Source organism: Rhinolophus ferrumequinum, chromosome 23 (genome assembly GCF_004115265.2).
Source record: "Rhinolophus ferrumequinum isolate MPI-CBG mRhiFer1 chromosome 23, mRhiFer1_v1.p, whole genome shotgun sequence".
NCBI lineage: Eukaryota > Metazoa > Chordata > Mammalia > Chiroptera > Rhinolophidae > Rhinolophus > Rhinolophus ferrumequinum.
The window spans coordinates 26,546,233-26,572,209 of NC_046306.1; the positions used below are offsets into that span (position 1 = coordinate 26,546,233).

General features: G+C 39.5%; 1 protein-coding gene across 4 annotated transcripts in view; it reads right to left on the reverse strand.

Annotated features, from left to right (window-relative positions):
• SLC23A2 (solute carrier family 23 member 2) overlaps nucleotides 1–25,977 on the reverse strand; it is a 112,607-nt gene that overhangs the window by 67,851 nt on the left and 18,779 nt on the right. For 2 of the 4 annotated variants that reach the window (XM_033095394.1, XM_033095393.1), the window contains exon 2: nucleotides 24,843–24,966. The gene's annotated coding sequence lies outside the window, so the exon portion shown is untranslated. Of the gene's footprint in view, nucleotides 1–9,529; nucleotides 9,683–10,548; nucleotides 10,567–24,842; nucleotides 24,967–25,977 lie in introns of those variants that run through there. The other 2 variants (XM_033095396.1, XM_033095395.1) reach the window with 2 other exon arrangements.

Consider the following 25,977-nt stretch of genomic DNA (forward strand, 5'->3'; position numbering starts at 1 on the left):
AGCCTGTATCCCTGGCCCCGAGGGCCACACCTGACCCCCAAACTTTGTGGCGTGACTAAGTGATGCTTAAAAATAACGGTACCTGATATGATGTAACAGCCTTTTTTTTTTTTTTTTAAATTTTTTAAATTGGGAAATATTGGGGAACAGTGTGTTTTTCCAGGACCCGTAAGCTCCAAGTCAAGTCATTGTTTTCAGTCTAGTTGTGGAGGGCAGCGGGCACAGCTCACTGGCCCATGTGGGAATCGAACCGGCGACCGTGGGTCATGAGCACTGTGCTTTTAACCAACTGAGCCAACCGGCATGTACCAGTCATTCTTGCTTTAATACTCTTACTAACCTGTTAAGGAAATTAACAGCCAATATCAACCCTGTCTGTCAGTGACACATTATGTCAGTGACAAGGCCCAGGGCAACCGACATCACTGCTATCATTCGACCAACAGAGAAAGGTGAGGAAAAGACCAAAGTGTGACCATACCTGGAGTTAAGAAAATGTGGGAGAATCTATACAAAGGTGCTAGGCACAAAATAAATGAGCGAACCTTCTTCGGTGTGGACTGAACACTTCCCAAATGCTGGCAATAAGCATCTAGATCAAGAAGCTGACAAACTATTGCCTGGCCTGGTTCTGTACAGTTGCAGCTAAGAATGGTTTTTTACAGTTTTTAAAGGGTTTATAAACAACAAGGAAGAAGAACACATGACAGAGGTCACCTGGCCCACAAAACCTGATATTTACAAAACAGTTTGCCAAGCCCTAAAGATAAGAGGATGAAAGAATCCTGTTTAAAGTGAATAAAAGCATTAAATACTTAATACATTGATCCAATAAAATGTACATGGCCTTATGAATAACACTATAAACTACTACTAAAAGCCACAAAAGAGAGTTCAATAACCAGAGAAATAGACTATATCTTGGATAAGAAAGCTGTAAACATATTCATTTTCCTATACACATAATGTGTATGAATTTAATAAAAGTCTATTAATATCCCAAAAGGGGAGGAAGGGTCTTGCTAAAATTTCTGTAGAAGGATAACAAAGAATAGTCACATGTATTTGAAAAAATAAGAGTGTGCTCTATCAGATAAGGACCCTCACGTCAAGTTGTAATAAACAGAAGAGCTCAATATAAGCACAAAAAGAGACAAACAGATCAGACAACAGAAAACCCACAAATCAACGAATACATGAAATGGAAGGCACTTCAAATCATAAGACAAAGTATGGATTTTCATTACAACATGCCAAGACAACCGGCTCACTGTTAATAAAATCCAGAAGTAAGACCTAAGGTTAAAAAAAAATAATAATAAAGGCACTAAATGACTGTATAATGTTAGGGTGGGGGACTCCTTTCTTAGCATATCATTAAAGATGAGAAAGAGACAAGAGGCTGCTACATTCTGCAAAAAAAAAAATTTTTTTTTAATTTCTGTTATGGCGAATAATCACAAACAAATTAAAAGGCAAAATATAATAAAACGTAAGATATGTGTTGGTATCTTTACTATTTGAAGAGCTATAAATCAATAAATAGAAAACAAAAGTCCTTAATATAAAAATGGGCAAAACACATGAACTTCTCATCTTCAATCCCCGCCCCAAATATAAATGACAAAATAAATGTTCACTCCTTGTTTAAAATCAATGTATATTGAAATGAGGTACCTTTTTATTTTTATCTATGTCGGTTATTTTTAATACCCTTACTTATAAGGAGGTGGAGCAAAAGACAAACTCACATTCCTAATAAAAAATAAATTTGCTTATGAGAAGGCAAGTTGGTTACATGTATCAAAAGTTTAAAATATTCATATTCACTTCTAATATTTGACCTAAGAAAATGCTACTTCTAGGAATTTATTCTAAGGAAATAATTAGGACACACAGATTTAGCTATAAAATTATACACGTTAACATTTTTAATAAGACCAAAAATCAGGAAAAATCTAATACCCAACACTAGGAAATTGAATGCTATAATTGTGATATGTTAATACAAAGGAATACCATATGTGATGCAAGGAAACAGGTTAAGAAAACAGTATATACAACATTACAGTTAGTGAAATAAGCTACTGTGTTTCCCCGAAAATAAGACCTAGCCAGACCATCAGCTCTAATGCGTCTTTTGGAGCAAAAATTAATATAAGACCCGGTCTTATTTTGCTATAAGACCCGGTATAATATAACAAAATATAATACAGTATAATATAATATAATAAATATAATACCGGGTCTTATATTAATTTCTGCTCCAAAAGACACATTAGGGCTGATGGTCCGGCTAGGTCTTAGTTTCGGGGAAACACGGTAGTCACAGAAGGACCTACACTGCACGATCCACTTATATGAGGTATCTAAGATCGTTAAACTCATAAAAGCAGAGAATAGAATGATGGCTGCCAGGGGCTGGGCATGGAGGGTGAAGTGAGGACTTACTATTCAAAAGGTATAGTTTGTTATGCAAGATGAATAAGTTCTAGAGATCTGCTGTATAATTTTGCCTACAGCGAACAATACTGAAGTACACCTAAGTTTGTTAAGACAGATTTCAGGTCAAATGGTCTTACCCGGTAATAACAATAGAAGATACCAATTTTTTTAATGAGGCAATGAGTAAAAGGAATTAAAGGCAATTTATACAATAAAAAAGTAGTATGTACAGCACTAACCCACTGTGTATGTGTAAGTGGGCATACACGCATACACACACCAAAATGTTAACCAAAATACTGACTGGTGGGACACCAAAGAACTTTCTTTATTTTCCCTCCTCTATATTTTCCAAAGTTATTTACTTAACAATGCAAGCTATGCCCACTTTCTCCTCTAAGAGCCTGATGTTCACATCAGCACTCGGTTCTTCCTCCACAAATCCAGGGGTGGTCGGTTCCCCTTAACACAGTAACACAAAGCAGTTCAGTCCTTTCTGTTGAGAGATCAGGACACAGCCCTATGGTTACAGGGCAGTGCTTAGTAAAGTTCTCAAGTCTAAAGTTGTAAAATAACTTTTGTTGTCAGAAAAGAAGGGAGAAAAGCCAAGATTTTGTCAATTATACTTCGCAGGTAAAGGGAGGAACTGACAATAAAAGAGGTATACCCACAAATGACCAACGCTGCCCCAAAGAAGTGGCCGTCCATGTTGACTCCATGTTGGAACCACCTAAGAACTTTAAAAATACTACTGTCTGGGTCCCCACTCAGAGAGTCTGATTGAATAGGTCTCTGTAGCCTGAGCATCTAGATGTTCTAATGCACCGGTGCAGCCATGGTTACAAATCACTACCTTAGAGCAAGCAGAAAATCATCAGTCGTAAAAAAAAAAAAAAAAAAAAAAAAAAAGTCAACATCAAAATAAATGTAAGCCTAACAGAGTGAAAGACAGCAATTTGGGAAATTCTACTATAAGTAGAAAAGTAAAATATTCAGATCTTTAATAAACTTTCAATTCCCTAAGCATTGAACCATTACCAATAATCATGTACAAACGCAGAAGAGTTTTTAATTGGTACTTATTTCATCAACTATTCAGCCAGTGAATTTCTCTTGTACTTAATTTTTACTATCTGACCATTTCTCCGCTGTCCAGGAATATGTCAACTCCTCACTGTGGCTTACCATTGCCACCTGACTTGGAAGTGCTCGTATGATGGTACTATTTAAAGAGGATTTAAGGGCTGAGTTGCTCCTAAAGTTAAATACCAACAAGACCTTTTGTGTTTCTTGGAAGCACAAGCAAACCCTAAGAAAACATGTCCTCCCATCCTCAGCACCTAGCAGGCCCCAGTCCAATGCCCTCAAAGACTGAATGAACTAATCACGAAGAGTCCTCCTGAAGGGTAGAATCCCCTTGTGCACAATTCATCTTTATATTCCCAGCTCTTAGCACAGAACAGATACTCAGTAAATGTTAATGATACACACATTTACCCCAAAGAGATGTCACTGAATGAATACTACATCAAAAGCATAAATGCATGGGACATCTTTTAATTTATACACAAAACCCTACAGTTCTCCAAAACGAGACGAGAAGAGTAAGAAAGAACAGAGAGAATAAGAATCAGTGGTTCACGTGCCTAAGACTCACTTGGGAAGCTTATTCAAAATGCAGATTTCTTCTACACAAATACTTGTAGACAAATGTTCAAAGCTGTTTTTATTATAACAGCCCAAAACTCAAGACACGCAAAGGTCCTTCAGTAGGTCAATGATAAACCAACTATGGTGAGTCCATATGAAAACTACTCAGCAATAAAAAGGAAGCAACTATTGACATATGTAACATAACAGGGAGGAAACACACCGATATTACATTGAGTGAAAGAAGCCAGACTCAAGACATGCTGCCTGATTCCCTAATCTATAGTGACAGGTAGTGGTGACCTAGAGCAGGAAAGGAGGGAGGGACTCCAAAGGCAGAGGAAGGAGCCTTTGGAGTGACAGAAATGTTCTATACCTTGGTTGTGATTCTGGCAGCTCCATTTGGATGTACATCCATTTGCTGTATGTAAACTATGCCTCGGGTTTTTTAAAACTTCAATTTTTGAGGAAAAAAAGAATTTAAAAACTCCCATATCCCACTAACTTAAAAAACGTCCTCTCCCCAAAATCTGATGCCATAGACCTGCTTGGGAACCTACATTTTTTACAACTATACAGTATTCTCACATTAGTGGTCCTCAGATCACCCACACCTTTGGATGGGCAACCTAGGGTGGGATAACGCCATTTCCTCAGCTTGCATAAACCGATCCAGACAGGTGAGAGTATGACTAAGCTAAGAAGGAAGACTTTGGGATAAAGAAACTCAAAACCTCAACTTGCCAAGTGGTAGTTTGGGCCTTACCAAGATACAAACAAGAGCTTTCAGAGGTGGCCAGGTTCAATGATCAAGCACAATTTAAAAGCCAATCCATGGCTCTCTGCTTAAATCCCATCATTAGGGGATTAGAGGGGAACTGCAGTGGCTCCATTAAAGTCGGCTCCATGCTAACATTTGACCTAAACGCTTTCAACCCAAGCCAAAAAAAGATCATTGGAACAAATGTCCTCTACTTGTATATGATCGACTCCCTTTAAATGTAATTACTTAAATGGATGCTGAACGCACAGGATCCTGCTTTAAGGAGGTTACAGTCCTGATGCTGATCCTAGCGATCATTACGCCGTTTAAGCAGCAATGAATGAACCTGGAAGCCGTGGTTATTGTTTGATTTTGTGATGATGGTTATGCTCACAGGTTGTAACTGAGAAAAACCAATCATCCTCCATACTTTTCCAAAACACTCGAAGAACTCTCACTCTTTTTTTTTTTTCCCAAACTGTAAGTCACTACCCACTAGTGGGCCATGAAATCGACACAGTGGAGCTCATCCAGAACTTTTAAAACAATGAAATTTAATAGAACAAAAAACGCCAGAGCACACCTCACAGGAAAAGGGCCACCCCGTTTCAAGGTCAAATACTTTGTACTGTGGGTCAGTCGGAAAAAAGCCTAAAAGTCACTGATGTAACTAAAGCTCTGCCCAGGAACATAAAACGTATATTCCAAGTACCCCACTGATATCAGGTCATTTGCTGAGCCTTACACTAACATAACCCATAGAAATAATTTGCTAAATCGGTACAAATGATGGCACTGATAACACACGACGACGGAGCAAGTACCCAGACTCATGACCTCAGAGGAGCTTTCTTCAAACTCTATCGAGCCCTAAACCAAACCACCTCAATGATGGCAATCAAGAAAACCTCCCCTTCACCCCCTGAGCTGTGTGAGCATTCCGTCACTGTCCTGGTTTGTGGACTTGTTCTCTTACGAGGAAGAAAATTTAAAAAGCTGGATAAAACCTGGATTTCTGAAAGAGAACCCAGAGATGGTTGCCAGGTTCCACCTCAGAAACCACCTGCTGAGAACCCCAGGAGGAACAGTCCTTTAGAGGCTAGGATCCACCAGGCACCCCAAGACAATCACCCTGCTCTGAAAGTGGAAGGAAAGGGCCCCTGGGCAAACACTGCTAGACCACTTAGGAATCACCTAAACATGTTGTCAGGGACCTCAACCGTGAGCGGGAGAGGACACAAAGCTACTGGATAGATGTGGCAAACATTCCTGGCCCATCCGTGGGGTGAGGTAGGGGGGAAGAATCATTCCTTATTGAAAGCAAATACTTTACAGAGCATCGAGTCAAGTGCACCAGTGATGAAATGAAACAGAAGATGTTGAAAATACACCCTGCCTGCAGAAGACCCCTTCAGTCTCTTCTAGAGATTTGGCCCACGAAGCCCTTGGTGTAGAATAAGCTCTAGTCCCAAACCAAACTCTAAATCCTAAAACAGCTCTTAAATCCAGTCAAGACATGTTGTTTTGCTGATGTCAGCTTACACATAACCTGAGCCGTGAAGAGCGATAGCCATCTACCTAGATGAGAAGACACCGACTCATCGACTGCTCGGTTAGGGGAAAGAGTCACGTGTACAGCGAAAGATCGAAATAGCTGACATCTGGTTGATTTGGGGCTTTAAAATACAAAGTTATCAATGATCTTTGTTTTTCTGCCCTAATATTGTAGGTATCAGATGCTGTGGCTGATATAATCCAGCAAAAATCTCTTACCCAAACTGTAGTTTTAAAAAATTATGACAAGACCTAAAGACCCATCCTTGCTATGCTCCTCCTGCCCCGGTACCATCCACATAGACCACCTTCCCAAAAGCTTCCTTTTTGGGTTAGCTGCCCTTTCTCCATGTTCCATGGCACAACCGGCTTCCTTGGTCCATAAGAGACCAGGGCATTGGACACGGTGTCCATTACATAAAAGGCATCAAATACTGGAGAAAACCTGAACATTTTTCCATGGGCTAGGCATACACCAGGAAAAAAACCTAATTCCTGACCTCCAGACTTATTCAAGGAAATCATGCGGCTGGGACACGAAAGGGGAAAGGGAAAGGCGGTGAAGCAAAAGGTAGAGCCTGTGGGCTGGAATTAAAAATGTATATTTGAAGGGCGGCCGGATGGCTCAGTTCGTTAGAGCGCGAGCTCTGAACAACAGGGTTGCCGGTTTGATTCCCACATGGGCCAGTGAGCTGCGCCCTCCACAGCTAGATTGAAGACGAGCTGCTGCAGAGCTTCCAGAGGGGCAGCTGGATGGCTCAGTTGGTTAGAGCGCGAGCTCTTAACAAGGTTGCCAGTTCAACTCCCGCATCGGATGGTGGGCTGTGCCCCCTGCAACTAAGATTGAAAACGGCGACTGGACTTGGAGCTGAGCTGCGCCCTCCACAACTAGACTGAAGGACAACGACTTGGAGCTGATGGGCCCTGAGAAACACACTGTTCCCCAATATTCTGCAATTTAAAAAAAAAAAAATGTATATTTGAGAAAAACTCAAGCAGAATCAAGATGGGTTTTACTGCATTTATTTCTATTTTGGGTTATTTAACATATCACTTCTTGTGCAAACGTCTTTTTCATTTAAACACTTTTAAATGTATTGATCAGTCATTAAGGGGCCACTGAAAAGCTAATTTCATACAGAATTTTAATGACAGGATAAAAACATGCAGAACTGACTGCCTATCATGTACAAGATACAAACATGATTTCACTTGAGCCTTACCAAAATTCGGGGAAGGATGCTTATTACCTCCACAGGTTAGGAAACTGAGGTACAGAAAGGCTGATTTACCCTTGGACAAAAGCCAAGGACAAGTGGCAAACGCAGCAATCATTCTGAGAACACGAAGCTGCTCCTGTTTCCTTACAGACTAACAGAACAAGGCTCTGGAGATGAGCAGCCAGAAAAGGCCTGAGTGGTTATGTCTGAAGGTCATTCTGGAAGAGCCAAGGAAAACCCCCCACTTACTGTCAGGGAATAGAAAAAAAAGAAGCTCTCTCCTCCTTCACAGCTCCAAATAACCACTGTCATTTGATGTCTCCCCCACTTTCCAGTACAAGGACAGCCTTGGGTACGAAGGTTAACATCCAGGGGATGGCTTTGCCCTGCTAAGCCTGTGCCCCCCAGCTCCCAACTCTATCTTCTCTTATCCAGCACAGCTGATGGCTCATTGGTCACCTTCAGTTACTACTGCCACTCTGCTGGGAGAAGCATTTCAAATAATTGTTCACTCCATGCCTCGAGCTCAATGCACTTAGCAGCCCTCTCCCTGAATTACTCTCAGACCATCTCTCTTTGGCCCATTCCAACCCTTTCCTCTGCTTCAAGTGCCAAAGTCAAATTTCCTTCTCTTACCTGCAGACTGAGGTCAAGCTCCATCTTTTCCTTATTTCCTAACTACCCATTACACCTGCTCAGCTTTGCTGGTCTTTGGTACATTTATCGTACTTGGTTCCTTCAACCACATGCTTTCTTTCTATTGTCTAGAAGAAATTCCATTTGCAAATCTCTTCTACAATATCCTTTTCCTCCCCATGCCATCCCCACTGCCCCCTAGTCCATCTTCCAAGAGTTCCATCTCCTTCTCCTCCCAGATTCTCCCAAGATAAGGAAACGAGCATTCTGAAATTTCACCTACCCTGTTGGATTACCTGTTGGCTGAAGAGTGGACATGGCTAACCTGCACTGCAATTACCTGGGGCTGGGGCACTGTAATGATTCTCCAGGTTAACCCCAAGTACACAGTGATTGAAATAATGGCTTTTCACTAATCTTCAATAAACATCTCATGCCTGTATGTTAGACATTATTTTTCTGCAAAGGAGTATGTTCCTCCTAATTAATAAAAAAAAATCCATTCAATACAGAGACTGTAATCACTTAGAATCCTGGCCACAGGTGTATTGCATTTTCTGGTGTCTGAACCTGACATTTTTACAACCCACAAACCTTAAAAGAATTAAAAAAAAAAAATAGATGTACTCAGCTAGAAGAGACTCCAGGCTCTCCATGAAGTTTGTTTAATGTACGTTCCTTTTTGCTTGTGTACTTGCTTTTCCCCAAATCCCTAAAATTCTGCATAAAAGAAAACATAAAAGATCACACAGTCTTGTAAGTCCCAAGACTGCACCTCACTCAGAGTACAGAAGGTGAGCACCTAAAAACCACTAAATCGGACATGGCAATTGTTGCAGACCAGGTGTTTATCATCACTCTTTCTCATATATTTAATGAAGGGCACTGCCTTTTAAGAGTTGCATAAATGTTAATGTTCAGTGATTAAATGTTTAAATCACGTCTGACAGCACTGAGAAAGCCTTTGGAGATTTCCTGGTAACCTAGCTGGCAAACTGGAGCCATAGGCTCCTCACCCACCAACACAGACACACAGAAACACATACATACACACACACACACACACACACACACACACAGCCACAGTCACAGAAAACCAGACCCATGGTCACTGACAGGCGCACACAGTCACAGATGCACACAGAGACGAACACGCGTGGACCCAGATGCACACAGACAGACACAGACAGACGTAGACACATGCAGACACACAGACACTAATTCCCCAAAGCAGAGCTTATATACCAAGACATGGTCTTACCTGCAGGGCGAAATCTTTCCTTACAGACAAAAATATCCTTTCGTCGGTGTCCCACCCATTAATTCTGTGCTGGAGCCAGGGCGAGGTTCTAGTGCTCAGCATGAGACACTTCAGGTGCTGAAGGAATTTCAGCTTTTATAACCCACGGGCTCGCCAAAATTGTATAACCACACCACCTCGTCAAAAATGCTATCTTCTGTGTTACACAACAGCCACCACCTGGTTACAAACGGTCACTGCATGCCTCGAGCACGGCTTGCTTCCAGTGTCCACCTCTCCACAGGGCAGGCTGGATATTCTATTGTGGAAACCAAGCTGCTGGGGGATTACATTTCTCAAACCCACACAAATAAGGGAAATTCAAACCTATCTTTACAAATCCTTCCATTCAGACAAACCAGTCCACCAACACTGCTTTCAGCTTCAGTGAAAAGGGCAATTAATTTTGCTCCCTGGTAATTTTTCATTTCCCCAATTGGGGCCCCAAACACAACTGTTTTCAAAGCTCAAAGACTTTCAGAGGTTAAAGATAGATCCCAAGGTATGACCTTTTCATTAAATGATAGGCAAAGCCAACAAATCACTGTAATATTGAGAGCTAACTGCTGGAGCCCAGTTGAATGTGGTAGCTGGTGTGCAGGTGACAGCTGCAGAGGCCCCAACGAACAGTGAAAGTGCCCATGAAGACACAAAAAAAGGCAAACGCACACTGACAATCTAGTATCAGTAAGAAGGAAGACACCACACCTGTCGTCAGACTTTGTCCTTTCTAGTCATGACTCCAGGCCAGAGCCTGTAAGCAAACTGGGCAGTGCCCCTCAGGATGTGCTATGTGAGGGCAAATCCCTGCCTCTATCTCCCCAACACCAAATCCAGACAATGACCATGACCATGAGACTCAGATGAGAAACAGCCAAGCAGAAGTGGCAGCAAAACACAGCTTGGAAAATAGAGTCTATGGGATAAAGGCAGAAGAGGAACCAAGAAAACCGGAGAAAGTAGCTCTAAGTGCCACTTACTTATAAATAATCTTAAGGAAATCAGCAGTGAGTGTAAGACGAAGATGCCACTTGACTGGAGAAGCCATAGAAACAGCTGGGGAGAAGGTTGGAAGCCAAGTGCTTTGACTGGGCAGGGGCAAGAGATTCATCACCACAAGTGCCCAGAACACAGGTCACACATGACTCACCCAATCAGGTCAACATGCCCAGACAGATCAGAACACCCCTTGCTCCAAGATGGGCCAAGAGGAAAAACCCAACCTGAAAGCCTATGGAAAAAACAGTCCCAGTTTCTATATCCTGAATACAAGAACTGTATTCAGGACGTCCCATGAAGACATTCATCTCAGAAAGATTCTGCTACAGAAACCAAAGAAAATTTCAATTTGAAACAAAGGAGAAAAGAATAAAAAACAAACAAAACAGTTGGTATTTAAAAAAATGGGGCAGGGCGGGGATCAGACAATTAGATTAAGAAAATGTACTGAAACCAAGAAACAACAAGCTGGGTTGGGAAAGAATTAACTATAAGGAAACTAAAAGCACAAAATTAACTCAGAAGCAATAAAGAGAAGTGAAACTGTGGAAAACAGCAGAAAACTGAAAGGTGGAGGACAAGCTTGAGAAACTCTGGTATAGCCAGAGTTGCTGCCAAAAGGGCTGTGTGAGTTCAGAGACCAGAACCATGGAGGGAGGAAAAAAAGCAAAGAGCAAAGCCAAGGCATGAACAATCAGTGTTTTTCTGAACTGGACTTAAAAATAAAAAGAACAAGGGCCGGCCCGGTGGCTCAGGTGGTTGGAGCTCCGTGCTCCTAACTCCAAAGGCTGCTGATTCGATTCCCACATGGGCCAGTGGGCTCTCAACCACAAGGTTGCCAATTCAACTCCTCGAGTCCCGCAAGGGATGGTGGGCAGCGCCCCCTGCAACTAAGATTGAACACGGCACCTTGAGCTGAGCTGCCGCTGAGCTCCCAGATGGCTCAGTTGGTTGGAGCGTGTCCTCTCAACCACAAGGTTGCCAGTTCGACTCCCACAAGGGATGGTGGGCTACACCCCGTCCAACTAACAACAGCAACTGGACCTGGAGCTGAGCTGCGCCCTCCACAACTAAGACTGAAAGGACAACAACTTGAAGCTGAACGGCACCCTCCACAACTAAGATTGAAAGGACAACAACATTACTTGGAAAAAAGTCCTGGAAGTACATACTGTTCCCCAATAAAATCTTTAAAATAAATAAATAAAAAGAACTAAGAAGCCAGTCATGTTGTACGATTCCATGTACATGAAATGTCCAGAATCGCCACATCTATAGACACAGAGAGTAGATTAGTGGCTGCCTAGGGCCAGGGTGGAAATGAAGACAGGAATGGGGAGTGACTGTCAATGGGTTTGGGATTTCTTCATGGGATGAAGAAAATGGTCTAAAATTTGATTGTGGTGATGTTTGCACAAGTCTGATTTACTAGAAGCCATTCAACTATACAATTTAAATGGGAGAACTTTATAGTATGTGAATTGTATCTCAAACACTGTTATAAAGAACAAATGGAACAAACTTAAAGATACAAAAATAGAAAAAAATAACTATTCTGAGATAAAGAAAATCCGAGTATAGAGATTATATAGGTGTACCAGATTCACGCAAAATCAGAAAAGAAACTGATCTTGGACATATCCTGGCAAAATAATTTAACTATAGGATGAAAGTCATAGAAATATTCAGGGAGAAGGAGAAAATGTTTGGTTTACTTAAATAGCAGCAATAATTAAGATAAGACCCAGGATTTTCCAAAGCAGCATTAAATGCCAGAAGTCAACAGAATACGCAGATCTATAGAGAACTAAGGAAAAGATTTTCCCAAAGAATTTTATACCCAGACAAGTTGCCCTTCATGTGGGAAAGCCAAAAATTGCAATCTTAGATATATATAGGTTGAGAAAAGAAAAAGAAAAAAGCTTAAGGACTTATTCCAACCACATAAGAAGCAAGATTCAGAGAGACCACTGATATACAAGGTGGATAATAATGTATGCCAACCAAAACCATGATCAGACAAAACTAATAAAGAACATAAATCCAGTTATAAAAAAGAATGCATGTGTCACATCATCCTCTAAGCATATGCTATGTAATGTAAAAAATATAATGATAATAATAAAGCAGATTAAACAAGAGTATAGCTAATAAAAATTGAAGATGGAATAAAAAGAAGTTAAAGCCTTTTTCCCAGAAAGGAACGGAAAAATACTATTAGATCTTAGCTCTGACAACTGGAGAAACAGGTTTGTTTTTTTTTATTTAATTTTTTCTACTTAAAGGAAACCACTATTAGAATTTGAAACTGACTACAGGCTACAACACACCAAACTTGTAAATTAAATTTGTTTTATTAAAAATATTCTCAGATATATATGTATATATAGGTATGTATTCATTTACAATAGGCAGAGTACAGCATTGGGAGTGGAGACAATGGAAATGGGATGGCTCGGTGCGATGTCAGAGAGATAGTGGGGGGGGCGGGGGTCCACAGTGTGAGGGATATAAATGATAAACGTCTAAGTAAAAAAAAAAACAACAAAAAACAAAAACAAACAAACAAACAAAAAAACAAACAAAAAAAAACTCATAGATACAGACAATAGTTTAGTGGTTACCAGAGGGTAAGGAGGGTGGGGGGTGGGAAATGAGGGTAAGGGGGATCAAATATATGGTGATGGAAGGAGATCTGACTCTGCGTGGTGAACACACAATGGGATTTATAGATGATGTGACACAGAATTGTACACCTGAAATCTATGTAATTTTACTAACAATTGTCACCCCAATAAATTAAAAAATATATATATTCTCAGATGTGTCAAAAAATAGGCCTTTAACAAAGTGAAATACAAATAAAGCAATATTAATACTGCTTTACTGTTATTTTTTGAATGGCAGACACAACGGAATTTATGCCAGAAAGTATAAAAGGAAGAGAAGGTCATTTTAAATTGCCAAAAGTATAAAATTCACAACAGAAATACATCAATTTTTATGTTCTAAACATTTCACTGAAATAAGACACATAATGGTTAGCAATATAAACAAAATGATCAACACGTCATAAACATACCTATCTGTATCCAAGGAAATCGGAGGCAAGAGTATAGAGGGCTACAAGCACAGGCTCGATCTCCATATTAATTTTATTTTGTATCAATCTGACCAAAATAATGAATAAGGCTAATATAACAAGTATCAAACTTTGCACCCCATGGAAAAGAGCTTTATTTTCAATGAACTTGTGAAAACTGACCATCATGACAAATGAAAATTTCAACCTCCACCAAAAAAGTATTTATATTTCTCATTGCCTGATCTTAATGCCTAAAAGAGGAAAAAAATAATTATCAATCAAGAAAGTCTAACAACTTCAAAATTTTCAACCTTTCTCCCAAATAACTATGGCGCTATAGGTGAAATCCAAACTGTAAAAACACCCTTAAAATTAAGAAAGAATAAGCAACAAAATATCCTAAAGAAATTAAAGAGAGAGAAATTATCTAGGAAATAAGCAACAGAATTGATAAATTTGATAAATACATCAAAGAGGGCTCTTAATCAAACAAACCTCTCAAGATCACGGCAGACAGAGACCTTCCATTCAAACTGCACAGGGCCCGGACAGCTTCCCAGGCAAGTATCTCCAAGCCTTAAGGAACAGTTACTATGCTACTCAGACAGCTCCAAAGCACGGGAAAAAGACGAAAAGCTTGTCCTTCCTTTTAGAAATCTAGCATAACCCAAAGTTGACAAATCACAAGGAAAAAGGCTAGTGTGTATTACAATACACATAAACAGGTAGAAGGAAGAAAAAAATATAAGATCAACAGAAGTCAAAACGGCATTTAATAAAACTCAACATCAATTTTTGAACAAAACCCTTAGTGCATTTTGACATAGGAGAAAAATGTCCTCAAAAAGAATCCCTATCTCATGCCAAAAGCCAATAAGATACTTACACCCTAAAAACCCAGAAGGGGTCCATTAAAGCCAGAAACAGAAAGAAGGAAGTCTGGTGGCCTCCATTATAGAAGATTGTTCTGGAAGTTCTAGCTAACACAGTAAGAAAAAGATTTTAAAGCTCAAATAATGGAAAAGGGAAGACAAAAGAATTATTTACAGGTAATGAATGGTCTATTTACCCAGAAAGAGTTGTCTTTTTTTTTTTAAGGCACTAGAAAAAATACTTAAGAAAAGTAGCCAGTTACAAAATGAACATAGAAAACAGCATCCGGTGCAGTAAGTAGCATTAACTCACACAGTGCCCCTTTAAAGCCGTGTACGTACCCATACATATACGTGCAAGTGTGCTCAGAAAGCAGATAGCACTGTGCCAAGCAGTTTACAGTGATTATCTCTGTCAAATGGGATTATAATTGGTTTTTAATTTGTGCTTATCTGATTTTCTAAGTTTTAGTTACACTCTAAGTTTTAGTTATGTATTAGGGACCAAAACTAATAGTAGCTCAATTCTTAGTATCTATATACGGTTAGTAAATTTAGGACAAAAAATAAGGCAAAACAACTAAAAAGCTGAATTTGGCCAATACTAAAAGAAGTTTAATTCTGCAGAAATAATCGTACATTTTAAAATATCTACTTTGAGTAATGCAATCTCTGGTTTATGTTTTCCCTTTAAGGACAAAATCTAAACTGTAGTTAAAAAAAAAAAAGGTGGTGGTTACCTATTTCTGCTTTTCCAAATATATATTATATATTGACATTTCAATTTCACAACAGTAAGGACACTGTAAATTAGCAAAGAAGATTTGGGATTATCAGATGAACAAAAACTACTCTGATTCTATAATAAGCCAACCTGGGGAGGAATAAAATTCTATAAACACTAAAAGCAATGTATTACCAGCACCCTCTAGTGTTGCAATATTTAAATGGAACTTGGTAAAGGTAAGAAATAATAAAATGAAATTGTTTTTAAAAAACAATTTTGGAAAATTTCAAACATACAGAAAAGTAGAATTAAAATACATTTTCATTTGCTAGATGTGGTCATGTGACTAAGTATTGGACAATGGGATGTGAGTAGAATGCCCTCTGTTCCCTCTTCCCACTGGCTGCAGGAACCAAAGGAGCCAGATCACATAAGAAAGGAGACTCTATTACACATATAGGTATATTGAAACAGCCATAACTATACGCTAAAAAACAAAATAACAAGAAACAAAAAAACCCACATGTAGAGAGAGAAATTCTGGTAGGACGATACATTAAGAATAGCCTATTATTGAATTTTCAAAAGGAAATGGATCAGTACGTATTTCAAACCTTGTTGAATGTTATTTTCCTTCAAATGGAAGGATTGTGATAAAAGGTAAACATCTTGATGAGATGAATAAATTCACTGTTCACGTTGACTATCAAAGACTTATTAAATTGGCTTCTCTGGCAGACACTTAAAGGATGGCCACTCTTTCACAATCTCAAAGCATGACTCGGAATGTGTTGACAGCACATGCCAGAATCCAGCAATGAAAGTAAAAACAAGCTTATCCAACGTTGAAAGTAAATCCATTGTGAAAACTCTATCCTTCAAACTCAAGATTCACATTACAGTGTGTCCTGGTCAGCACCGGGCAGAATACAAGGGACAGTGGAAAAACGGCACTGGCCTGGGAATCTGGGACCCACGCTGTAGACCATGCACGGTGGTGTAAGTGCAGGAAAGTCATTATCCAGTGGGCCTCAAATGTCTTGCACTAAAAAATAACGATGTTGGCTTACATCTGTGGTTTCTACACTCTGTTTTTAGTAATGGAAGAAATCTAAACAAAAATACCTCCACTTTATCATTATTTGGTTGCCCTAATACAATGCTCTGATTTTGAGTTGAGGAGTGGGAAGATCATTCAAGACCAAGGAGGGAAAAAAAATCAATTAATTTAGATCATTTTAAAATAAAATCAATTTTTAATTTTAATTCTTTGGGTTAAAAAAAAACATGTATGCAATCTCTGGAAGGATATACAATACACACACACAAGAACTGGTAAAAGTGGTTGCCACCACAGAGAGCAGGACTGAGATCACATAGGAGGGTGGAGACTTACTTTTCATGTCTGTCCTCATGTACCTTTCAGAATAACTAAAAAAAGAAAAACTGCTAAGACAAAACCAAGTGCTGATAATGACACAGAGTAACCAGAACTCTCATACACACCTGGTGGGCATGTAAAACTGCATGACCACTTTGGAAAATAGTTTGACCATTTCTTATAAAGTTAAAACATACATTTACCGAATAATATTACTCCAGGGTGTCTACCTGGAGAAATGAAAATGTATGTTCAAACAAAAATCTGTACATAAATGTTTACAGTGGCTTTATAATAGCCAAAACTGGGAAACATTCACCTTTAACTAGTGAATGGGTAAACAAACTGTGGCATATCTCTTTAAAACCAGGTATCATTTCACACCCATCAGATAAGGCCAGCATAAAAGAGTTCAATAATACCGAGTGTTGGCAAGACTGGGGATAAACTCTATTCTCAGAAATGTAAATCAGTTCAAGTACTTGGGAAAACAATTTGGTAACATCTAGCAGGTTGGAGATGTGTGTGACTATGATTCAGCAAAACCATTTCTCAGTAGATTCCACTCTGTTTTTAACAGTATACAACCAACACATCGATAGGAGAATATAGAAATAAGTTCTGGTATGTTTAAATAGTAGAATAAAACAGCAGTTAAAACAAATGAACTCTAGCCACTTGGGTCAACATGGGTTGAAAATATATTCCTGAATGAGCAAGCAGGTTATGGAACACATACCACACGGGATATTTTATTTAAGGTTTTAAAGCATGCAGTCAGTATTTACATGAGTTTATGGACATATAAACATGTAATACAAAAGTAAAATATGGACTACAAATTTACCTCTGGGGGAAGAGGGAGGGGGAAATGAGATTAGCAAAGGATAAAAAGAGGGTTATCTAAAATGTTTTATTTTCTTTTTTAAAAGAAATCCCAAAGCAAAGACAACAACATGCTTAGATTTATTAGACCTGGTTATGTCTAATAAATCATACTAGGTATATGAGTGTTCCTGCTTTCATTTTCTTTCCGTAAGAATTTTAACATTTAAAAACAAACTTTTAACAAAGATGATCTCTGGAAGGATACACAATACACACACAAGAACTGGTAAAAGTGGTTGCCACCAGAGAGCAGGACTGAGATCACATAGGAGGGCGGAGACTTACTTTTCATGTCTGTCCTCATGTACCTTTCAGATTTTGTTCCATGTACCTCCATTATCCACGTTTTTTACTATAAATAAATTTGGTATCATCGTCACTTCCAATCCCACCTCCTCTCAGAAAAAAAAAAAATCTACCTCAAGTATTTTTATTTAAGATAAGGAAAGGCTACTGATAGAGATTCCAGCCCTGACTGTGCCATGAATGAGCAATGCCATCTTGGGAGGTGATTTAACCTGCCCTTCTCTGGGGATGTGCCGATTTAAACACAAACCTATCTCCATAAACCAGAGATGAGAAGTTCTAACCATGCCACAGGGAGCAATCAGCAGTCCTCCTGTAACCCTGGTAGGAAAACATTTAGAATCTCTTAAAATAGTTCCACGTACATTATCTGTAGTGATTGCCTCATATCCTCTGGCATAAAGTGGGTAGAGATGTATACAGATAGTTACCTGTTTCTCAATCTTCGATGAGGTAGGAGGACAGGAAATTGAGTAGGCAGTTATCTGATGTCTTATTTTCTTAATGAACTAAGAAGTGGAGGTCATGGTGGAGAGGAAGAAGACTGAGGATGAGATTGGGGAAAGAATGACATAAAAGAATGACAAAGAAAAACAAAACAAGTCAATGTTCTAGCTGAGCCCACAACTTGTAAATGTGTAACAGAGAAAGTCACCTTGATATCCAGTTTCTCTCCAGCAGAGTACAACTGACGAAAACAACAGAAAAATTAAACGGTAGGACTGTGCCACTGAGGAAAGTTGGCAAGTTATGGGGCCAAATCAGAGAGAGGAAATCAAGATGCTGGTAAGATGGCAGTCACATGGCTTCCTGTGGAGTCCCCTGGAGTTAAAAAAGAAGAGGGAGGCAAGAGGAAGTCAAACAACACCCAAGTGCCCAAGGAACAAGGACCTCTGGAGGAGAACAAATGAGAACTACGAAGGACAGGGTATGTGCAGAAAGGAGACTCTCCAAGCTCAAGATTCCAAAAGTGTCATCTGGGAAATGACAAGGCCCAGGAGAGCTGACATGAACTGGAAGTAAAATTCCCTAGAAAAGATCAGGTAAAGGGACAGTGAAGTTTGGAGACTGGAAGAGCAAACAATTTAGAGAGAATGCTGAACGACACAGTAGAAGGAAAAGTAGTGAGCCAGGAACCAACATTCTCAAGAAACATCCAGAACAAGAAGTTGGTAGATGATGGCAAAAACACAATAAAAAGGGTAGTAACGCAGATGGGCACGGACTTCAAAACTGACAGGCATGGCTGAATTAAGGCTGGATAACACAGCCTACTATTCTCTCTACCTGGAATGCTACAATATCTGGAGAATTCGTATTCGTATTTCAGATCCCTGTTTAATTATCAATTCCTCAGCAAGCCTATCCAGACCCCTCAAAATCCAAATCAAATTGCTCACCTCCCTTCACTGTTCCCTCCAAAGCAACAACCAGAATTCATACCAAGTATCCTTCTTTATTCAAACTTATGCTCTTCTTGAGTTCATATATGTGTTCAATAGGTTTGTGAGGAGTCCACATTTTTCTGAATCTATTTGGTTCCTAAGTTTCGGCTAGCAAAAAATAAAATTTCAGAGAGTGAAGGGTATACCTAAAAACGTAACCAGTGAGCTACCAGGTCAGGAAGACAGGGTCTCTGGCATACTGGCTTAAAGACACCTTAGCCACAGACACTTAAAAGCAGTCTGACTGGCTGTAAAAATTCTTAATATTGTCAAGATTCCTTTTTTTTTTAATGTGATTCTCACTGTCTTGCTGATGGAAATATAATCATGTATAAGCTCTCTTGTAAAAAATGTGACAAATCCAAGGGCCTAAAATTCAAATGTATCATCTATAATTCACTCAACAAATCATAAGACTACTGAATAATTTCTTTTAAATTCCTTTAGCAGGTCAGCACTTGTATATACTACGAATGGGAGCATGATTGGTCATTTAACAACATCAATCAAAAGCTAAAAATACATATATTTGACCCAACAATTCTACCTTTAAGGAATTTGACCCAACAATTCTACCTTTAAGGAATTTATTATAAAAAATATAATTAAAATTGGCTCACATTTTTCACTATGAGAATGTTCGCTAAAGTAGTGCCTAGAATAATCCCAAACTGGATTAATGTCTAAAAACAGAAAATTGGTTGGCTAAATTGTAGGTACATGCTTATAAGAGAGTATTGTGGGGATTAAAACTGGTAATAGAAGTACTCACTGACATGAAAATGTACTGAGTGTACCACTAAGTGGAGGAAAAGGTAGGTTACAAAGCACACGATAATCCCATTATAGTATGTGTACACACACACATACACACACAAAACAAAGGAAAAACACCAAAATGGTGATCATCTCCAGATGATACGATTTTAAGTGGCTTTTTGCTCTTATTTTTCTACAACGTGTGTATATCATTTTAATCTTTAAACCTTAAGAGTCACTACCTAAGGACAATACTGAAATAAATATGCAGGCAAGACAAACTAGAATACATGGCACTGAAGAAACATACCATACTGATGTAGTCAATGTTCTCCCCAAAACAGCAGCAGGGTTAGTCAGCGTTTCCCTGTAACTAGATGTTTAAGTCCCTTATTTCTGCGGACTGCTGCACACCTGAGTGATTAAGGATACCAAAGGTGTGGTCAGAAGGCAGGCATTCTTAATGTTCTACAAACCTGTGTTCAGGGATTCCTGGTTTTCCTGTGTTTCCTTCTATCCTTTTATTCTCAACTCTCCCAAAGGCCACTTTTATCTGACAAGGGTACCGTACTTCACATTTTCCTAGATCATCCATTCTTTATTTTAACAGAAATGAGAAATAGTCATTGGACCATAAACTTGAACATGTCGACAATTACAAGCTACAAAACATTTGTGATTCTTGGGTAAAAAGAGAAAATTACTTCAAAAAAATTATGTATGTGTATGTATATACATATATAGATACACACATACATGTAAAATATGTTAGGAAGAATTTGTTTTCTTCTCAAGCCAGGGAATACATGAATTAACATCTAGAAATACTGCCTATTGATTTACTTGTTGAACTAGTTCTGAAGCATTTCCAGGCAATTAGACGCCTCAATTTGACAGAAAAAAAAATGAGAAAGGGAAACTGATAGAAGCATCATTCGACTATGAGTACCTATGAATGGAAGTGACTTACATTATGGAATACCCAAAATCCAAAACTTACAAGCTGAGAACACACTGCTCAGCCATAGATAAAGCAAATGCAGGCCTTGAGCTGAGCCACCAGCCCCATGTAACTATTGAGCACTTGAAACGGGGTCAGTCCAATTGAGATGTGCTATAAGTGTAAAATATACAGACTTCAAAGAGTTACTATGGGAAACAAGGTAATAGATCTCATTAATAATTTTATATTGATTACTTGAAGTAATTTTTTTATCCATTAGATTATAAAATACATTACTAAAAATTAATTTTACCTGCTTCGTTCTACCTTATTTAATACAGCTACTAAAAAAGTACATGTGTGTCTCCCATTATGATTGTATTGGACAGCACTGGTCTAAAAATAGTGGATACCAGGAAAAGAGAAAAGTAAATTCTATTTCAGAGTACACGGCCATGGTCATCATGATCAGACCCCATCCAAAGAATGTGTTCTGATACTTTGAGTTCGCTAACACACACACACGGCCCTATATCTTAGTCCAAACATCAAAACAAACCCTGTCTTACTCTCCTACACAATTGGCTCTGCAGCCTGCACTCTGATGGAGGAGAGCAGGTGCCACAACCTAATTTCTCACACTCCCAGCACTTGGAGAAGGAGGGAGGGAGCCAGATGTGAGAAAGGCCAAAGCAGAAATCCACATGCTAACAACAAGCACAAGCTGAAAGGTCATAAAGGGAGCTGAGGCTCTTTGCTGGAAGCTCGGAACCAGCAACGAGAAATCTAAATCAAACACTGGGTCCATCCAAGGGTAACTACTACTCAAATCCAGAGGGGCTTTTTAACTATTGAATTGCAGGTTCTGGTTCTGTATGGCAAACCTAAAAAAAAGTAATACCTGTACTTAAAAAGAATTACCATCAGAAAGAATAGGAAAGATTTATCGATGAGATTTCACCATACCGAACAGGAAGTCAGCAAACCACTTAGACAATTTATACACATCTGGTCTTAATCCAACACTAACACGTTGATTTTATAACATATCCAACTGAAAAGGCTGGAGTTGTTCTAATATGCTTGGAATTACTTTCATAGTAATCGTTACACAACAACTCTTCTTTACCTTCTTATATAAGCTCTGTAATCATCAGTGTTTACATAGGGTTTTGAAACTACCCAATTTTTCCTGTAAATATTTAATTCTCTTGTTGCTACTGATCCAACTATAAACAACACAGCATTTTTATATAACATGTTTAGTAATGAGAAAGTGGGACACTGACGTCAACAGCACAGTCTATAAACCAAAAACACAAGAATAACAAGACAGCCTCTCGGAAATCAGCTGCCGATAAAATAGAAATTTCTCCTCACTGCTCAAAGTTTTTGGTCCAGTTTATGTCCAAGTCCCTCTGCATCTGTGGATCAACTTCTAAAATGAGCCTGAATCAGAACCAGGCATGTGGTCTGCAGGCTCCAGGAACTGGGCAAAGGTGTGAGTGCCCAGGCTGTGAACTATCACCTGTATACTCCTGATGACAAAGATAAAAGATACTAACTAGCAAACCTTCTCTTTTCTGTTTAGTAAGAGCTTAATATTTGGGGATCTGTAGTGATAATGTCAAAGAAAATGGAATAAACCAATCATTCGGCCAGTTTCCTGCACAGCCACAATAGTCTGAGCTCTGAGGTAAAAATGGAGTACACATGAAGCAATTTACCATCTAAGTTGACAGACTGGGACAACTAGTGAATTACAGAAACATAACAATTACCAAACTGTGCATAACTCAGAGAAACAGGAACTCAGTAGGACTTGAAATGGTCAGAAATGACTTTTGGGAAGTGGGATCCAGGGTCAGTCTCCAAGGATGGAGAATCCTGAGTGGGAGGCCACCATGGAGTCCAGAGCACACCGTCGGAGGTAGACTAAGAAACCCATCACAGAGTCAAAGGACCCTCAAAAGTCCAATGTAAATGCAACACAACTTTAGGAAACATGAGTTTAGCTCAGTTGGTTAGAACACGGTACTCTTAACAACAAGGTTGCCGATTCGATCCCCTCATGGGCCACTGCGAGCTGCGCCCTCCACAACTAGATTGAAACAACTACTTGACTTGGAGCTGATGGGTCCTGGAAAAACACTTAAAAAAATAAATAAAAAAAATAAAGCAAGAAAAGAAAAGAACAATGCTGTACCCGTCAGAAATAGGTAGGGAAATGAGCTTAATGAGGCAAGTAATGACCAAAGTCTGGACATGTTGAATTTAAGCTGGTCATGGCATGTATGTTTGACACATAGCCACCAAAGACCACCAGAGATGTGACAGAGAAGCTCTGTGAAAGAACAGAGGAAAGAGATTTGTGAATTGAAATATAAAGGTATAACTAAAACTCTGAGAGTTGGGAGACCATGTATTTTTTGGGTATCCCTAGACAGAACTGCCTTCCCCTCATTACCTCCCTCATCGTTAATAAATACATATTACTTCTAAGAATGTAACACATACAATTTGATGATGATAGCTTGAGAAAAGAAAAGCTACACATAGAAAACAAAAAAAGTGAAAGAAATACACAAAAACATTCACATATCATTAGGTGGTAGGATCAAGAATATTTTCTTCTTCCTAAACTTTGGAATTTCCCAAGCTCTATTTATTTTTTTAAATAGCAAGCATACACTTCATTAGAAAATGAACGTTGGGGCGGCCGGTTGGCTCAATTGGTTAGAGCACAGTGCTCATAACACCCAGGTTGCCAGTTCGATCTTCACGTTGGCCACGGTGAGCTGCGCCCTCCACAACTAAATTGAAAAAAATGACTTGACTTGGAGCTGATGGGTCCTGGAAAAACACACTGTTCCCCAATATTCCCAAACACAAATTTTAAAAAAGAAAAAAGAAATGAAAGTAAATATTTTTTAAAAAGGAATGATCCCCTCTAAGCCTTCGTGAAAGCTTTTATAGCGATACACCTAAACGGTGACTTTTTATATGTAAATTAAAAGTAAATAAATAAAAAACCATTGACATAACGTTTTACATCCACTATGCTGAATAAATTTAGTTTTGACAAGACAAAGTGTTTGAGAAAGTGTTTATCGGTAGGAATGCAAATTCTTACAGCTTCTCTGCGGGACAATTTGTCAATATATATCGAAATTTAAAAACTGAAAAATCTTATGCACTATGTCCAATATAAAGAAAATAAATAAAAATAGGTCCAATTAAAAACTAAGAACTTTACTGCCAGGAATTTCCCTATGGGCATTCTCCCTGAACTGTGGACAAGAAAGTTCACTGCAGTATTGTTTAGAACAGCAAAACATTTAAAATAACCAAACGTCCATGGAGCTTTGGGATGAGGGAGGAAGTAGGAAGAAAGGGAGTGGGGAAAATGCTCGTCAGTAACGTACACCTCTGGACTTAGTCTCACTACTTAAACTGCAGAATGCTTGAGAAAGAGTGAGAACAGGTCTGACATCTCTTTCCACCCAGGGCTCAAACCGGTGACCCTGACAGGAGTACCAATAGCAGGACACATTCAAGTGTTTGCTGATTAAAAAGTCAAAAGCATGTAAAATGAAAATATTTACCTCCTACCTTGTAATTAGCATGAGTGGCAAGACTATGCCTGTTTATTTTCTAGTTTAATCTGTGTGGAATGTGGCCTAAAGAAGTCCATTACCTGATCATTAGCACTACCCTAACAAGTATTCCCAGGATCGCATTTAGACCGTTGCTGACATGTGCAAAGGGTGAAGTCAAGCACAAATGAATTCGAACACTACAAGGCTACAAGCTGTCAGCACAACTCGATCATGAAACGCAGAACGAGAAAGACTGTGTTTCAGACGCACCTAAATGCAGGGACGTGGACCTGTCCATATGCTTCCCGTTATACACCGCTGAACTCCATTTCCTCGTGCTGCTGAGGTCCAAGCTTGAAATCGCACAGACAGTCCCAGATAGCCGGGTCAAGACCTAGCGAGCGAGAGAGAAACAGATGATAAGTAAAAATAAAGAGGAATAATAAAGCCAGCAGGAGGCACGCCGCGTGAACGGCATCCACTTCTCACTCCTCCATGCCCAACCCTAGAACTTGTCCTATTCTCACTCTTAAGCACATCTCCAAGGTCCAAGCCTATCCCCGGGCAGGATCACAGACTGCACCTCTGGTCCCTTTAAAAATCAACTCTCCATTTGGACCAAAGATTTTGGAAGACTGTAGTTTTAGAACACCTAGAAAAAGCAATTTTGCACTCAGTTGGGCTTTCTTCCTTGACAATTTTAAAATTTCGTATTCCTCAGCACAGAGCCTTCATTTAAAAAACTGTTGGGCCGGCCCGGTGGCTCAGGCAGTTAGAGCTCCGTGCTCCTAACTCCGAAGGCTGCCGGTTCGATTCCCACATGGGCCAGGGGGCTCTCAACCACAAGGTTGCCAGTTCAATTCCTCAAGTCCCGCAAGGAATGGTGGGCAGCGCCCCCTGCAGCTAAGATTGAACACGGCACCTTGAGCTGAGCTGCCTCCCGAATGCCTCAGTTGGTTGGAGCCTGTCCTCTCAACCACAAGGTTGCCAATTCGATTCCTCGACTCCAGCAAGGGATGGTGGGCTGTGCCCCCTGCAACTAACAACGGCAAACGGACCTGGAGCTGAGCTGCGCCCTCTACAACTAAGATGGAAAGGACAACAACTTGACTTGGAAAAAAGTCCTGGAAGTACACGCTGTTCTCCAATAAAGTCCTGTTCCCCTTCCCCAATAAAATCTTTAAAAAAAAAAAAAAAAACAATGTTAAAGATTTCTTTAGTTCTATGTGCCAGGTACGGCGCTCTGCTTCACATGTGCCTCATTTTATCTTTATCACAACCCTTAGGAGCCACTGGGCTCACACTGTACAAGTAAGAAAACCCAGAGCGGTGAGGCCTCCTGGTCAAGGTCCCGGAGCTTGTCAGAGATGTGACAGTACAGGGGCCAGAGCCCATCAGGACTATG